We start from the raw sequence: 19,268 nt of genomic DNA on the forward strand, positions 1-19,268 counted from the left end.
AAAGCACTGATTAGCCCCACAAGCAGCCAACTATTACTTGATGGCAAACTGGAACAGGGCAAGTCATTGTTTAGTCTGGGCTTTGACAGGTAACTTGTGATCATCTGTAAAATTTGTCACAATGGTTTAATATTTACCAGTTGAAGAAATATGGTAACAAGATAATATGTCTTTGTAGATTTGTTGAAATAGACTTAATTGGCGATGAAGTAAATAGTTCACTTTCTGTTGTATTTAGTCTATGTTTAAATGGTCCATCTGTAGGATGTTTGTGTCCTTGCACAAAATTTACCACTACGCACACACGTTTCTAGCTTAACAAGTAGTGGGTTCAAACTTGACTGGTATCACATCATTACTGCTTTGATCAGGTGAACAGTTATTTCCTTCTAGGGATGTCACGATTCACCAATACATTGATGTATCAATAATACATGTATTCTCAAGTGATACAATATTTGATAATCACTTACCAGTATCGATTCATCTTTTAATCCGGCATCGTTTCACACATGGGTCAATCCATTCATATTAAATATATTTAATTTTAGGTGCACATGTGAGGTATTTCGCATATTTGCTTTTGTACTATTGTATTTAATATTAGAAAATACTTATGTTGCCACTCCAATTTTATCTGAAATAAATTATTGTTTGTTTGTTGTTTAACGCCACACTCAGCAATATTCCAGCTATATGACGGTGGTCTGTATATAATCGAGTCTGGACCAGACAATCCAGTGACTGACATCACGAGTATCGATCCACGAAATTGGGATACAATGACATGCATCAACCAAGTCAGCAAGCCTGTCCACCCAATGCCTTTATTAGCCTCTTACGACAAGCATAGTCATAGTCACAAACATGGGTTGCTGAAGACCTTTTCTTCACGGGTCGAAATAAATTTATTGATTGAAATGAGACATTTTAATTCCAAATACGAGACCAGATATTTAACATGATTCAAGAAGTTACAAGCTTTTTTAACAGAGTTTATGCCCCATAAAATATAATACTTTATGCACAATTGCAACGAAATAAGTTTCATGATACATATAGTATCATGACTAAAGTATCATGGTATGTGTCACGACAGGAGATAGTCCTATCGTGACAGCCCTGTTTCCTTGTACATGTAGTCTGTGAAAAGGAGGACTATTACACATATTGTGAGTGTTATCAAGATGTTATCAACATGCACACGAGAGCACTTGACTGCTACTTACTAAGGGTAACAGGAAATATAGACATTCATATCTTGAAATGAGTGCCTTCATGATGATTGACACTTGCATCAGTTTTTGATGAACTACTCACAGTGCATTCCCTCCTCCTTGCCTCCATCACTCACTGCCAGTTACCATGGTTACAAACATGTGTCAGTCAAAAGTCAGATTTGCAACAAACCATAACAGAATACAATCAATATAAATTCTATATTGCTAATCATGAGGAAACTGTGAGAATTTAAACAAAAATAATAAGAAATTGAAAAAAATAAAACCAGTTGGTGAAAAGTTGAGTTTAAACTTGATACCTAGAAACTGAAACATCTATTCTACATTATGCTTCAGGACATGAGACATTGCTAGTCCTTCTCGGAACATCTCTACGTAATCGCTTGTTACACAAATGGTAGGTTACACTTCCTTGTTGACACAAACAGGGGCTACAAAACACAGTCAACCTGGCACTAGAACATGCAGCACCAGGCAAGCTGGTAGCAATCCTAGAATGGACTATTTTCTGAGTTCAAAAACTAATTTATTTGGACAATTCTGTGGTAAACAGAACAATAGACATAGGGTGCCCGAGGAATGTGTAACTAATAGTTATTTGGATTTGCATACCATGCCAATCAATCCATGAAATCACAGGGGCATTATGAACAAAGTTACCCCAGCCAACATTGGCTACATTCAGAATGTGAGTGAGTGAGTGAGTGAGTGAGTGAGTGAGTGCACAGGCTAACCAACAGAAATGCCATCTCACTTGGGAGCGACTCCAATGTTAACATGACTAGTTCGCAGACTGACCAACAGACCCACCATCCCACTTGGGAGCCGCTTAAATGTTAACATGACCAAGTCGCAAACTGACCAACAGACCCACCATCCCACTTGGGAGCGACTCCAATGTTAACATGACCAAGTCGCAAACTGACCAACAGACCCACCATCCCACTTGGGAGCCACTTCAATGTTAACATGACCAAGTCGCAAACTGACCAACAGACCCACCATCCCACTTGGGAGCCACTCCAATGTTAACATGACCAAGTCGCAAACTGACCAACAGACCCACCATCCCACTTGGGAGCCACCTCAATGTTAACATGACCAAGTCGCAAACTGACCAACAGACCCACCATCCCACTTGGGAGCCACTTCAATGTTAACATGACCAAGTCGCAAACTGACCAACAGACCCACCATCCCACTTGGGAGCCACTCCAATGTTAACATGACCAAGTCGCAAACTGACCAACAGACCCACCATCCCACTTGGGAGCCACTTCAATGTTAACATGACCAAGTCGCAAACTGACCAACAGACCCACCATCCCACTTGGGAGCCACTTCAATGTTAACATGACCAAGTTACAGAAATTTGCCTGCAGTATACGAAATTTTTAAAAAATGCCCGACTGCCATCAGGATCCACTTTAGTAGCTGCAGGCTGCAACTAAACTTGTGTGGCCTTAATTAAAAAATACTGTATTTTACTGTGACAAATAAATCGACATAAATCAACTGCAGGCCATAAGGACCCATACAACTTTGAAACTACGGCCTGACACAAGATCTACAGGTCTGCCACAAGCCAAGGGGCAGGCACTTGTTCCAAACACTGGACCATGGCATTCGTTTTCTTTGGCAAAAGAGTAAACATGGTAAAGTCAGTTGTGGTATAACAAGTCTTCAGCTTCTAGTCTGAGACCAGGTTTGATGCAATATTCATCATTGTTAGTAAGATTAGGTAAAGTAAGCCTATATGTTCAGATAAAACTGAAAATAAATCTGCAAAACATAATCTGGCTTGCGGGCTCGTAACTCTTTGGCACAGGCTGCACACCTCAACAAAACATGTCCCAAGTCTACTCATTATGCAGGAGCTTCTGGTAACATAGGGGTCAGGATGACCCCAAGTATCGAATGTGTCAGTCTAGATTAGGTGGAGCCAGCAACCATGCCTTACAAGGGACAGGCATACAGCTGTGTTGAATCAAAGCTCATCAAACAATCAACTCTAGCCTTGCTCCAAGGCTGTACTGAAAGAAAAGTCCATGGATGTGTAGAAATTCTATCCTCCTAATAGGCAAGTCTAGATGTGTGGACAAAGGCCTCCAGTCTCTTATAGGGACAACTTGTTCTTATTTACATAATCTAGAAATTATGATATAAACTAATAATCATTGCCTTAGCGACTTGTGAAAGTCTAAATGAAGCCATCCTACGGGAGAGGCTGGCAGTGCTGGACTTGTTCAATGATTTTGTTGCTTCAAAAAGACAAACAAGTCAAGCGTAAGGCAGATGCAATCTCAGCATTTTAATAAGTGATTCAGTGCTTGAAGTTTTCCACACTGGGGTCGTTGTGTCTTTGTGATACCTGCCATTGAAATACAACAACTTGAAATTAATCATATCATTTTGCATCATCCTGTATTAAAGTTTGCTATGATAGCAAGTCTCCAAAGAGCTAAGGTTAAAGCCGATGCAGTGTTGAATCTTAAAGTCACTCCTTCACATAGCTGATTGAAACGTCAGTCTTGGGATACATACAAATACACACCCACTCATCATCCTCACATCATGCACATAACTCAAGTCTAATTTAAACAGTTGTAGATTTGGGGGTCTCTAGTCTCATATACAACAGCACAGGGTTTGACACGATGCAGTTACTGTGTCTATACAACAGCACAGGGTTTGACATGATGCAGTTACTGTGTCTATACAACAGCACAGGGTTTGACATGATGCAGTTACTGTGTCTATACAACAGCACAGGGTTTGACACGATGCAGTTACTGTGTCTTTACAACAGCACAGGGTTTGACATGATGCAGTTACTGTGTCTATACAACAGCACAGGGTTTGACACGATGCAGTTACTGTGTCTTTACAACAGCACAGGGTTTGACACGATGCAGTTACTGTGTCTCAATGGATGCACAATAAAATTCACTGTACAAAATTCATAACAAGGAATATACAGGTCCTGTAAGTAAACTTTGTAATTATCAAATCTTATGACACTATTTCTTTACTTTAACAGCTCCTTCATATTTACATAAGAAGTAGTAAGAACCCTTGAAAGTAACTACTGAGGGTCTGAGGGATTTTATATTCTTATGATATTTAAAACCTGCATCTGCAGGATAAAATCAGCGGGGGGGGACGCCAGCCCCATGGATGAGGGTTTTAAATATCATGAAAAATATAAAATCCTGGGGATATTATTATAACATCCCTGTATGAGACTTAACCTGACTGGAAAACATGACCAGCGATAGAACTTGGCACTAGTCCTGTAGTCCTTGCCAATAACTACAGCCCAATAGTTAAGATATCATAAGGACAAGTTGAAATTTGCCAATTTTGAGGATTTGTACTATATGTCTTCATTATAAGGACAAGTGGCGTAAAAATGTTAGTTTCTTTCACTGATGACATCGCTGGAGGTTTGTAAATCAAGGTAAAACCCTGAATGAAGATCTCAAGGACCCCAGTCCCCATTAAATCTGTCACTGACTGTAATGAAACTTGTAACTGTGGACCTGTACAGGGACATTCCTTTCAACCCTCACCCTACCATCACCTCCTGGTCAACTGACAACTCAAACAACTACAGCTGTCACCAATTATCCTGAAATGACCCTGGCAATGAAAGACACATGGCGACTGTACACCTGTACCACCACAAACAACATTCCCTCATTATAACAATTACCCCATTATAACATAAGTCCTGTATTTAAAAATTCCAAGGCAAAATGAAAACCACAAAACCACACAGGTGCCATACCATGTATCTTCATTTGATATTTATTAAATTGTAATTACAACAAGCTCCAAATGTACCTGCAGGAAGCAGCAATAGACTGACCAGGAGAGAGGGTGTCTACGAGACAGGAGTCTCGGGACATGCAGCTGACCTCCACTGAACATACAAACAATCTGAATCCTGATCACTGACGTCTTGCCACATATCAGATTAGGTCTAAAAACAACCACTTACTGCATATAATCACATTCCACACTAAGTAAATACTCCACAGCTTAATATGAATACCTCATAACACTTGAGTACTCCGCTTATATTAGCTCCATCATGTTCAAGCAGGGATCGATTTAACTGCTGGCCCATTGGCCCATGGCCAGTTAAAATTACAAAGGGCTTTCTGAAACGTGAAGCAGATAGCCCGTCTGGCTAATCAAGATTTCCCCCCTTCTCTGTGTATGTTTAATTTTATTGAATGGATCACCTCGGTAGAATGTCAACCAGACGCCATTTTGTAATATTGACAACTTCTTTATTTGCTCAAAAATTGCCTTGAAATGTGGCAAATGGAAGAGGATTTAATCTCAGGGCGAAGGAAAAAACATTTTAGGGGTGAGAAGTTCTAAAATTTTGAGCACACTGCTAGGTGCCAACAAGCCCTCAGCAGAGCTACAGATAAGCTGTGCGTAAAATACCCCCCAAAATATTCAAAACACAATTACTTTCAATTAACTTGCGTACAGAAACCCATGCATTAAATGAAAAACTCAAATTATAAAAACATGTCGCTAAAATACACAATGAAGCTTTTTCAGCATGTGTACAATGGTGCTAATATCCAAAACACAATTAAAAGCTAATTTACTTTCCGAGTCAAGCCTTTAGTTAGAATCCTTATATCATGTATATACAACAGAAACATATTTTTATTTTTTTTAAATCTCAAAATTTTAGCTCATTTTGGGGAAACCCAATAGAGTGATGAACAGATGAGTGAAAAAATATTTGTTACCCAATGAAAAATGTAATAACCCAAATAAAATAGAAACCTTCAAGTAAAAACTCAATTCCTCAAAAAGTTATCTGGAGCTCTGCCTCAGGTTCAGCCACTTTGTGGCCTCCGCCATTTAGTTGTAGGCCAGTTAGTTTGGAGAAGGGCCAGTAACTTTTAAATGGAGCAAGCCCTGCTGGCTCCCTACAAATTTGTTGTTAAATCTACCCCCGTCATGCATGTTCCTGGAGTGAAAGTCATAGACCAATACAACATCAGCGACAGGAGCAGACAGTGACAGAACATGTATGAATACTGCGTGCAGAGAGTGTTTGTTAGGCTCCATTGTATGCAATATTCCTCCTATATGTCTATGGTCTAAAGTAATAAAGTCTGGACAAGACAAACCAGTGGCTGATATTGAGAGTGATGTCCCTAGCTATTGGCTACAATGATACTATCAACAGTCTCACTGCCTAATCTAATGTAGTCACCATTTTATAGTAATATAGTGTTGATGACCTTTTCTACCCTGGGTCTCCACGGTTCTGTGTGAACAGCTATTGCAATACCTTATAAACATGATAAATAGTTGGAACTGAAAATCTGGATTGTGAAATTGTGAAAGAAACTATTTGCACAAGTTTCCACCAACTTTTTAATTACAAATGATTCCCTGATAAATTCACTATCTATTTCGGTCCTTTCATTCCCTTTACATTTCAGTCTTCCAAGAAACCAGTTGGACCACTTCAAACATGTAAAGCCTACAAATAGACTAATACTAATAGATTAATGTTTCCTGTCATACATAGGGTGAGAGTACCTCAAACACTGTCAAAGAAAGAGTCCATTCCTGCATAAGGGGAGGCCTACTTCAAACACTGTCAAAGAAAGAGTCCATTCCTGCATAGGGGGAGGCCTACCTCAAACACTGTCAAAGAAAGAGTCCATTCCTGAATAGGGGGAGGCCTACCTCAAACACTGTCAAAGAAAGAGTCCATTCCTGCATAGGGGGAGGCCTACCTCAAACACTGTCAAAGAAAGAGTCCATTCCTGCATCAGCTGTGCATAGGAGGAGGCATACCTCAAACACTGTCAAAGAAAGAGTCCATTCCTGCATAGGGGCAGGCCTACCTCAAACACTGTCAAAGAAAGAGTCCATTCCTGCATAGGAGGAGGCCTACCTCAAACACTGTCAAAGAAAGAGTCCATTCCTGCATAGGGGGAGGCCTACCTCAAACACTGTCAAAGAAAGAGTCCATTCCTGAATAGAAGGATGCCTACCATATACCTTTCCAAAGAAAGAGCTCAATCTAACTGAAGGCTGCGTTGTTTCGCAAAACAATCACATGTCAAATGTCAACGTAATATTACAAATCCACTTCATTTCTTCTACATCTCAATTCTAAAATGTTGATTTTAACAAAAGAAACCTCACACTGAACACAAATATTCATTCACAGGTCCTCCATGGTGTAGAAGCCATAGCAGCCTGACACCACAGTGCGATTAAATAGCCACAACAATATAATGGTGCGAAACAAGACGATTAACTTTGTTATTGAGATACAGAATAGCACAGGTCACATGGTAATTTTGGAACTGTTAACTCAGCAAATTGTTAAGCAAAGAAAGTCTTTATTCCAAATGTTTCTTGAGAAGTGGTTCGTTCCCCTGACCTCCTCCTCCATGGCCTAGTGTATAAAGTGTCTGCCCTGAGAGTTGCATGTCTGTTGTTTGATCCCTGCTACATAACAAAATATGTTAAAAGATGGCATTAGTTAGTAGAAACCAAGTCTCATGCTTGGCATTAAGGGGATAAAACAAACTAGTCATCTCAGAGTCAGTATAATGTCTCAGTGCAGTACCTCAATGGCCTAAGACCAAAAAACAGCAGAAGTCCAGACTAACCAAGCAGCAACACACCCACCCACCCAATTGCTGTATTTGTACAATGATCTTGGATAGGACATTAAAACCTATTTCATCTTACCTCACTTTCATCTAACTCTTCAGCAAGATGTCACTTTCATGCTCCAGGAAGCATCTTGTTCACGCCTATTGGAGTGCTCATATGACTTATTCCTGGTCAACTCTGTTAGAAATTAAGTCGGTCTTTCAAGTTTTCACTGCCAGAATATGGTATTGCCTTGTAGGGAGTCCCTAAAACTGTGATTTTTATACAAGGTTATAACAGATCCCTTGACTTACAATTCCTAATTTCAAATAGTTACATGTAGGTGTTATTCAAGAATGTTCATTCTTGATAAATAAAGACCCTAACCATCTCATTGCACAGTGTTGAAGTATTGTTAAACAATCGCCATGGTTGCAAATCTCATAATCATCAATAGCTTTCTTGCAACCTGGGATTGAGTTAAATCACATCTTAATGAGGGGACAACCCCCAACGTGAGTGAGAACAGTGAATGTAGATGTTTACCATCTTGGCAAAACCAAGATGCATGGCTATGGTGTTGAAAAAACGTGACCATAATCAGCTTGAATCTTGGCACCAAACCCATTCAGCAGATCCTTCCTGGTTGCAGTGCTACCTTGAACCTGATGACAGCATGAGATGGCTGCACAATACCAGACAACCCCAGAACCTTTGTCAAACTCCAAAATTATTATTTTACTACATATGCTAATGATATTGTTAGTTTGATTCATGAAGCAAGTTAGAAATTGACACTAGTCCTATAGTCCTTGCCAAACTGCCCAATAGTTAACTTAAAGTATCATAACGACTAGTAGAAATTTGCCTTTTTTAAGGGTTTTGTTATAAATATCATTATAAGGACTAGTGGACTAAAACAGTCCATCACTTCTTCTTTGTTTGTTGTTTAATGTCGCACTCAGCAATATTCTAGCTATATGACGGCAGTCTGTAAATAATCGAATCTGGACCAGACAATCCAGTGATTATTGACATGAGTGAGTGAGTTGGGTTTAACGCCACTTATAACAGTATTCCCGTCATATCATGGCGTGTCAGCTTAATGTGGGACGAAAGCCCTAAGTGATGCAGGTCTCAGACGTTTACCACGAGCACGGTAATGGTGCTGACAAACCTAGAAACATAATCAGGGTGAACCAGGATTTGAACCCACAATCATAGGTTTCTGGTTTGCCCAAGGGATGCAACTCTGCACAGTGAATAGCGGTGCCTTAGACTACAGGGCCACAGGTACTTTATGGTTTACAGCTTGTTTACTTACACATTAGCTTGAGCACACTGTGTACCATTTCAAAAGAACAGACGCAAATACCCTGTGTAAATATCATCTGTTTAATTTGGCATGATACTTCCCTTCAACTTGACTGTCAATCTGTTTGGTGGCAACTACTTACATGCAAACTCTGTATTGACTTCAGCATGTTTAGTCATTGTGGTGTTAAGAAGTCTATCAATAACAGTAAGACAGTGAAACTGTTAATAAATCGTATTCGGCTACGCTGTGCAACACTAACACATTTGTGAAACCTTACAACAGGAACAGGCCATGAAACTTTGTTACTTACCACAGTTGTGTTTATGTACAATTCTATAACTTCCAATATGTTTTCATTTTACTGAACAAACTTGATCCCTAGTCAATCATGTCATTGGTTTGTGACTGAAACCAAACAATCATTGATAAAAACAAGTACATGGAGCAATAGTAATGAAATATCCATGCACATAAGAGCAAAATGCATTCTAGACACATTTCATGCCTTCTGCTTCAAGTAACCCAGAAACCACCATCGTCGATGATTGTAAACTAATATGTCCTGGTACAACAATCTTCACAAGAAAGCAACATGCTACTTGGTTTACAAGTGAAGGCAGATCTACTATGATCCTGCTCGTCACTGATGGAGTCAATATATCGGAAACAGCTTACAGCAAGGAGAGTCATAAAACCTGTAATGGATCCTTCACATGCATACTCCTGCAGGAGCACCAAGATTGATTGTGATCAAAATTAAGTGTAAATTTTGACAAAATTCAATGCAGATGTTGTGTCGGTTAACAGAATCAATAACAAGCCTGTCAGTCTGTCAGCTTATGACACAGGGATCTTGTCAATATGCATACATGGTATTCTCAACTTAATGATCAATTATATATTTGGAATCATAAATGTTTCACGACTGTTTCTGTATATTGTGCCATACTTACTCTGATGTCCTTATGTTATAGAATATGGCTTTCCTGAAGAAAGCATGAAACACATCAATCACACATTATACCAGTGTTGAATAGGATTGATTGATTGATTGTTGTTTAACACCACATTCAGCAATATTCCAGCTACATGAATGCGGTCTGTAAATAATCAAATCTGGACCAGACAATCCAGTGATTGACATCAGGAGCATCGATTCACGCATTTGGGATACGATGACATACATCAAACCAAGTCAGTGAGCCTGACCACCCGATCCCGTTAGTTGCCTCTTACGAAAAGCATAGTCGCCTGTTACGGCAAGCTTGGGTGTTTTTTTTAATCATAATTCTGGCTATTAAAAGTATTATTTCAGGATATTTTGCATCACTGAAGATGCCAAAAGTTTATGAAGTAAGATTAGGGCAATTGGAGGTTGAAATCAGATCACTCATACAACACTTTAGTCATCAAATGCAGGTTTGATAGATGCATATGAACACATACATGAATTCATACCTGGTTACATAAAGACAAAGCATCAACTTGACCCAGCTGTCCACTTGTTACTGGTACAGTTATGTACACGCCCCCTAAACTGATGCGAAGTTGTTTGTGTTACAAGGACATTTAATCTGTCCTACTTTTAAAATTACAGAGGATTGAACATTTATGTCAAAGTATACAACATGAAGAAATTAACAAATGCAGTAGAGGTAGTTGTAGAATCTACATTCTTAATTATAACACCAAACATTTCTGACACAGAAACAATCCAACTGGTACCCCACATAAACACATTGTGTAATCATAGAAATAATCTTGATAATGTATTGAAATTTTCCCTCACAGACACGACAGAATGTTTCATAACAATAACATAATAATTCATGTAAACATGCATCACACATGAATGTTGTGCCTGAATACTTAACAACGCATCTAACTGATGCACAAATAACATTGTCAACAATTAAATGATCAGATCGCTTGGTTGGTTACCTTATGAGCTCAACCATAAATATATTCCTCATAAATCCTCCATGACGGGCAATATTCACTTCATGATCAGGTTTGAGGAAAAACTTCTGCTACACACAGTTTCGTATTACACGAGATGGTTCACATACATCTACAATGACTACGTGTTTTCATTTTTTGTAGCTACACAATATAAATCTAACCAATGATCGCGGGGGCACAATAAGGTGAGATTTGAACGCAGCACAGGGCGGTGTATGATTCATACATAAACAATGTGAAGTGGCCACGCATTTCTTATTTCGTAACATCGAGCAACTAACAATATACGTGTCCACTGTCATTTGCAAATAAATCAGTGCTTCTGTTAAAATGTTCTCGAATGTTGCGGTTCTGTCATCTGCCTGGCCCTAATCCTACAGTTTCAAGTTCAAAGCCAAGTTGTTTTGATCTGAAATATACTACAAATCGATCTACGTGGAACATACTGGAAAATTAGCAACAGACACATTGAGGGATTTCCCCACCGTGTCTGACTCGCCTCTTGGGATTCTACAAGAAATAAATGAGCTGCCATTACCTTACTACACTCACTAATCCAAATCCTCTCCCGTTGGTAATTAGACATCCGCCATGTTTAACTTCCCGTCCACGTCCGCGCATGTGCAGTGAAGGCGGATTTAAGGTGCTCGATGCGGGAAATTCAAAGTTTCTGTGTCGGCTATTTTTTGACATTGCGTGTCAGCCGTAAACTTGTCAGTTTTCGGCAATCAGAAGGTCATTGTGAGCGGATCCGCGCACAAATAACCATACATTTCAACAAACAAAAGGATAAATTCAAAGATTCTAGGAGGCGGATCAACGATTTGGAAAAAGAGGGGGGGGGGGGGGGGGGGGGGGGGGAGTTGCACAATACCCACGGGCCATCAGTTTTCGCGCATGTAAGACTTGAATGACCAACACTTTCTTTCAAACTTTTCTTTCCCACTTACGCTGTAAGACATAGAGGACATACAGTCAAACAGAACAAGTTAATCTTCAACAAATACTTGTGAATATATGTATGATACTTATTGCTATGAGAACTCGAAAATCATATGTTAAAAAACCAAACTATCAAAAAGCCCCAGAGCATCACTAGACCTCTCTATGTGCCACGTTTGGTGAAGAAATATTGAAAGGTTTTCAACATCAACTCCGGAAAAAAGCACAACCCCTATTTCCAATCTTAATCCAACTTGCTACTTTGGAAACTCGAAAAATATAATTTTTCAAAAAAATCAAACCATCGAAAGGCACCCGTTCACCACTAGACCTATCTATGTACCGAGTTTGGTGAAGAAAAATGAATGTTTATCAAGATCTGCCCCGGAAACGCATTTCGGTAAACCTACACTAACCTATATTACCAGCCCTTTTTTTCATTAACATTTAACCGACCAATCAATTATAAGGAAATAGAAAATGGATAAGGGAGGTAACTCGTATTGCCTAGAATCCAAAGCCACCACCAGTTTTTATGGACATGTGAACCTCCTTTTAGTCAAGAGACTTTTGACGGCTTTGTTTTTCGTGTCAGTCATTTTGTCAACGTTGAATTTCTCGCAAACTTTATCGTAATCAATGGGACAGGCCGCCATGTTGTTGATATCGCCAACCCTACATAAGGTTGGTTTGTAACTCGCATTTTGATTGGTACGTTGGACCTAGTAGCGTAGCCAATCAAATTGGCTAAATGAAATCACGGGCAGGTAATTTAAGATCGCGAAAATGGGTCCAGGGGTTAGTCTAGGTTTTCCGAAACGCGAGCCCTGGAGACAGAGAATGGTCCGTCGAGTTGTAAGGTTTTGCTAGACTAACGCTTAGTCTCTAAAATTATATAATGTTGATAGAACCAAATAACTCCAATTTATCTGAATAGGAGCCCAGTGAGATGGGGCTGAACCTGAGGAAAATCTAGACTTGCTTCATTTAGGGACTGAGTGGAAGGGAAATCAATGGTTCATCGACTGTGAGACAGACTACTCGTATCGCATACAGTGAGTGAGTGAGTTGGGTTTAACGCCGCTTTTAACAGTATTCCAGTTATATTGCGGCTTGTCAGCTTTATGTGGGAGGAAAGCCTGAAGTGATGCAGGTCTCAGAAGTTTACCACTTCGATGAAACCCACGATCACGGGTATGGTGCTGACAAACCTAGAAACATAATCAGGGCGAACCGGGTTTCCAACCCACAATCATAGGTTTCTGGCGTGCCCAAGGGACGCAACAATACGCAGCGAATGGGGGCGACCCAGACGACTGGGCCCTTCGTACCCCTTCGCATACAGTGACGGCGGAGCAGCTTACATACTTTGCAGCACACAAATCTATGTATTTAGCGAACCCCCAGTAGTTACGATGTTACTGAGGTAAGGAATCCAACTTAATGCATGGCACATTAAACGGGAGAAAATGTAGCTTGAATATACTACACGGAGCTCCTGCATGGCAGAGTGTAAAGGCACGAGGCTGCGTAATTATATTGACCACAAACGAGACAAGGCTGGTATGCAAAACAATACAGTAATATTTATTACGAGTCTTTCTCAATACAGTTGCTCGATTTGCATAGGATAGCTGTATTTTAAAAAAAAGTATTCAGCCTGACAAGGAAGTTCTTTCTTGCACATAAATAAATATGTGGAAAAAACATCAAAACTGCAAACAATAATGGCAGATGCACACACTCAAATAATATATAATCACATTGTTTTTGCACTTGGCATGAGGCATTTGGTTATAATAATGTAAATGCAGAAAACTCTAAGGGCTCAACATGCCAAAATAAGTCGTAAAATAAACCGCTATCCGAGCGGGGAAGCATACAGTGGGGTGGGGCGGGCAGTTCCATGGTTGCATTAAACCGTGTATCAGATGAAACAGTAAGTTGCTTTAAACCGTGTATCAGATGAAACAGTAAGTTGCTTTAAACCGTGTATCAGATGTAACAGTAAGTTGTATTAAACCGTATATCAGATGAAACAGTAAGTTGCATTAAACCGTGTGTCAGATGCAACAGTAAGTTGCATTAAACCGTGTATCAGATGTAACAGTAAGTTGCATTAAACTTTATATCAGATGAAACTGTAAGTTGCATTAAACCGTGTATCAGATGAAACAGTAAATTGCATTAAACCGTGTATCAGATGCAACAGTAAGGTGCATTAAACCGTGTATCAGATGAAACAGTAAGTTGCATTAAACCGTGTATCAGATGAAACAGTAAGTTGCATTAAACCGTGTGTCAGATGAAACAGTAAGTTGCATTAAACCGTGTATCAGATGTAACAGTAAGTTGCATTAAACCGTATATCAGATGAAACAGTAAGTTGCATTAAACCGTATATCAGATGAAACAGTAAGTTGCATTAAACCGTATATCAGATGAAACAGTAAGTTGCATTAAACCGTGTATCAGATGTAACGGTAAGGTGCATTAAACCGTATATCAGATGTAATAGTAAGTTGTATTAAACCGTGTATCAGATGTAACAGTAAGTTGCATTAAACCGTATATCAGATGTAACAGTAAGTTGTATTAAACCGTGTATCAGATGTAACAGTAAGGTGCATTAAACTTTATATCAGATGTAAACCTGAGACTGTTAACTTTTCAAACCCTTTTCTGAGAAGGCATTATTTATATTTTATTGGCTGTTACGATATCCTCGATTCGACGTACGAGTACGACATGATTCATGATTTAAAATTTGCAACATATACAACTCATTATCAAAACGTTTTCGTTTATTTTGAAGAAAAAAATCAAATACAGAGTAATCTTGCCCCTCTGACATCACAGAAAATGTGTCTTTGTAGCTGCATTGATAGTTGAAACGTGAAGAGATTCAAGGTCAAGGTCTAGGTTAGTTAAACTAGCTTCATAACAACTGTGGAATTATTGTGTTTCCTTCCAGATCACGTTCAGAATATACGTTATTTTCAAGGAAGTACATCGTATTTTGGCCAACGCTCAATTAAACCATACGATTGTAATCCAATATTTCCTGGACCCGTGAAGATCCGGGATAGAATAAGTTTTCAGCAACCTATGCTTGTCGTAAGAGGCGACTAACGGGATCGGGTGGTCAGGGTCGCAGACTTGGTTCATGCATGTCATCGTATCCCAATTGCGTGGATCCATGCTCATGATGTCAATCACTGATTGTCTGGTCCAGACTCAATTATTTTTACAGACCGCCGTATGTTAGCTGGAATATTGCAGAGTGAGGCGTTAAACATGAAACAAACGAAACAAACCAATATTTCTTGAGCTTTGAGAGCTCCATCAGCTTATTTCTACTTCTCTACGTACAACCTGTCTCCACCACGACGGAATTGCCGAAACTTCTTACCTCTTATGTTGCTTTAAAAGAAAATAATTTAATTCATTCGCTTGCACTGATCAGTACCCTGGGACGCATGGTATATCTGTTAAGGCGTTCGCTGGCCACGCCGAATACCAGTGATTCATGAGACGGGTATACTGTAAAATCCATTCTTGAGGTGCCTCGGCCGTGATATTGAATAATGTATAAACCCCGAGTAACCCCCATCACTCCTGCTGCATATACGTTCACGTACATTCACCTCACGTCGGCCAGCTTACAGGGGAAATAATTATCACAAATTACTCAGACTATTCCCTTAATGTTTTGCATATTAAGTGTAATTGTGACGATATTCCTTGTAACAATATTTAATTTAGACAAACATGGACTCTCAACAAAGATTAAGCTATAAGTAGAAAACTAAAATAATGACTTACAAAAGTACAAATGTACACTGCTGTCTATAAATAATGAAAGCAGGTATTTAACCAAGCAGAAGCTAAAGTAATGAGCTGGAGGCCATCTGCACTGACATCCTTGTATATTTAAATAAAGTGGATTACTTCGGGACACTTACAGCCTGTTAACGAGTTGCCGGTCACCTCGTATTTCTATACAGTGATACGCCGTTATACACCTTGTAGTTGTATTGCGCTTTTTCTGACGTCGTGCATTAAATTGTACTCTTGATTTCCTTAATTCCTTCGCAGAATAATGTCACAGTAAAAAACAGTTACACAGAGTAACACACAGTTCATGGACTTGTATTGCAGTGCGTGTCACGTGCAGGATTTGTAAAAGGAACACAATGACTATGATATAACCAATGCTCTCCTCTCCAAACTATGCAATGCTACATACACAGACTATATACATACACCATAGCACCAATATTTACAATGACCCGGTCGCAGTGTCGACACACGGAGGTTTATTAACATACATGTAAAATACGCCAACTCCTTCAATCAACATATATACACTTCCACAATACACCATGAAGTACCGAACTGTTGCCCGACACGTAAACCAGAGATAAAAAACATTCAAGAGATAATTGCACAGAGATACTATACCAAACGTCAATGCATCTTTCACTGTTAGGATCGACAGAGATACTATTCCACACGTCACTGCACCCTTCATTGATTGGATCGACAGAAATACTACCCCACACGTCACTGATTGGATCGACAGTGATACTATACCACACTTCACTGCACCCTTCATTGATTGGGTCGACAGAGATACTATACCACACGTCACTGCACCCTTCACTGATTGGATCGACAGAGATACTATATCACACGTCACTGAATGGATCGGCAGGGATACTTGCCACAAGTCACAACACTCTTCACTGATTTGATCGACAGAGATACTATACCACCCTTCACTGATTGGATTGACAGAGATACTATACCACACGTCACTGATTGGATTGACAGTGATACTATACCACACGCCACAGCACCCTTCACTGATTTGATCGACAGAGATACTATACCACACGTTACTGCACCCTTCATTGATTGGATCGACAGAGATACCATACCACACGTTACTGTACAGTATCTCTGTCGATCCATTCAGTGATTATATCAGTGACGTGATATATAGTATCTCTGTCGATCCATTCAGTGACGTGTGATATAGTATCTCTGTCAACCCAATCAATGAAGGGTGCAGTGCAGTGTGGTATAGTATCACTGTCGATCCAATCAGTGACGTGTGGGGTAGTATTTCTGTCGATCCAATCAAAGAAGGGTGCATCGACGTGTGGTATAGTATCTCTGTCGATCCAATCAGTGACGTGTTATAGTATCTCTGTCGATCCAGTCAGTGACGTGTGGTATAGTATCTCTGTTGATCCATTCAGTGACGTGTGGTATATTATCTCTCTCGATCCATTCAGTGACGTGTGGTATAGTATCTCCGTCGATCCAATCAGTGAAGTGTGCAGTGACGTGTGGTATAGTATCCCTGCCGATCCATTCAGTGACGTGTGGTATATTATCTCTCTCGATCCATTCAGTGACATGAAATAGCATCTCTGCCCATCCAATCAATGAAGGGTGCAGTGACGTGTGGTAAAGTATCTCTCTCGATCCATTCAGTGACGTGTGGTATAGTATCTCTGTCGATCCATTCAGTGACGTGTGGTATAGTATCTCTGTTGATCCATTCAGTGACGTGTGGTATATTATCTCTCTCGATCCATTCAGTGACGTGTGGTATAGTATCTCCGTCGATCCAATCAGTGAAGTGTGCAGTGACGTGTGGTATAGTATCCCTGCCGATCCATTCAGTGACGTGTGGTATATTATCTCTCTCGATCCATTCAGTGACGTGTGGTATAGTATCTCCGTCGATCCAATCAGTGAAGTGTGCAGTGACGTGTGGTATAGTATCCCTGCCGATCCATTCAGTGACGTGTGGTATATTATCTCTCTCGATCCATTCAGTGACGTGTGGTATAGTATCTCTGTCGATCCAATCAGTGAAGGGTGCAGTAACGTGTGGTATAGTATCTCTGTCGATCCAATCAATGAAGGGTGCAGTGACGTGTGGGATAGTATCTCTGTCGATCCAATCAGTGGAGGATGCAGTGATTTGTGGTATAGCTCTCTGTCGATCCATTCAGTCACGCGTGATATAGTATCTCTGTCGATCCAATCGATGAAGGTTGCAGTACCGTGTGGTATAGTATCTCTGTCGATCCATTCAGTGGCGTGTGATAAAGTATCTCTGTCGATCCAATCAGTGAAGGGTCAGTGAAGTTTGGTATAGTATCACTGTCGATCCAGTCAGTGACGTGTGATATAGTATCTCTATCGATCCAATCCATGAAGAATGCAGTGACGTGTGTTATAGTATCTCTGTCGATCCAATCAGTGACGTGTCATATAGTATCTCTGTTGATCCAATCAATGAAGGGTGCAATGAAGTGTGGTATAGTATCGCTGTCGATCCAATCAGTGAAGGGTGCAGTGACGTGTGGTATAGTATCCCAGCCGATCCTACCCATGAAGGATGCAGTGACGTGTGGTATAGTATCTCTGTCGATCCAATCAGTGACGTGTTATAGTATCTCTGTCGATCCAGTCAGTGAAGGGTGCAGTGACGTGTTATTGTATCTCTGTCGATCCAATCAGTAACGTGTGGTATAGTATCTCTGTCGATCCAGTCAGTGAAGGGTGCAGTGGAGTGTGGTATAGTATCACTGTCGATCCAATCAGTGAAGGGTGCAGTGACGTGTGGTATAGTATCTCTGTCGATCCAGTCAGTGAAGGGTGCAGTGACGTGTGGTATAGTATCTCTGTCGATCCATTCAGTGAAGGGTGCTGTGACGTGTGGTATATTATCTCTCTCGATCCATTCAGTGACGTGTGGTATAGTATCTCTGTCGATCCAGTCAGTGAAGGGTGCAGTGACGAGTGTTATAGTATCTCTGTCGATCCACTAGTCACTGCATGCTTCATTGACTGGAGCGACAGAGAAACTATATCACACGCCACTGATTGGATCAACAGAGATACTATATCACACGTCACTGAATGGATCGACAGATGACGTGTGCAGTGACGTGTGGTACAGTATCACTGTCGATCCATTCAGTGACGTGTGGTATAGTATCTCTGTCGATCAAATCAGTGAAGGGTGCAGTGACGTGTGGTATAGTATCTCTGTCGATCCAATCAATGAAGGGTGCAGTGACGTGTGATATAATATTTCTGTCGATCCAATCAGTGGCGTGTGA

The 19,268-nt window shown here is 40.2% G+C and overlaps 1 protein-coding gene across 3 annotated transcripts in view; it reads right to left on the reverse strand.

The window, feature by feature from the left end:
- The window catches only part of LOC139471199 (OTU domain-containing protein 7B-like), a 31,428-nt gene extending 19,640 nt beyond the window's left edge, over positions 1–11,788 (reverse strand). For 2 of the 3 annotated variants that reach the window (XM_071253503.1, XM_071253487.1), the window contains exon 1: positions 11,717–11,788. The gene's annotated coding sequence lies outside the window, so the exon portion shown is untranslated. Of the gene's footprint in view, positions 1–11,157; positions 11,237–11,716 lie in introns of those variants that run through there. The other variant, XM_071253495.1, reaches the window with a different exon arrangement.
- Positions 11,789–19,268: the final 7,480 nt, after the last annotated feature.

Source organism: Haliotis cracherodii, unplaced genomic scaffold (assembly GCF_022045235.1).
Source record: "Haliotis cracherodii isolate W230 unplaced genomic scaffold, xgHalCrac1.p SCAF_1, whole genome shotgun sequence".
Classification (NCBI taxonomy): Eukaryota; Metazoa; Mollusca; class Gastropoda; order Lepetellida; family Haliotidae; genus Haliotis; species Haliotis cracherodii.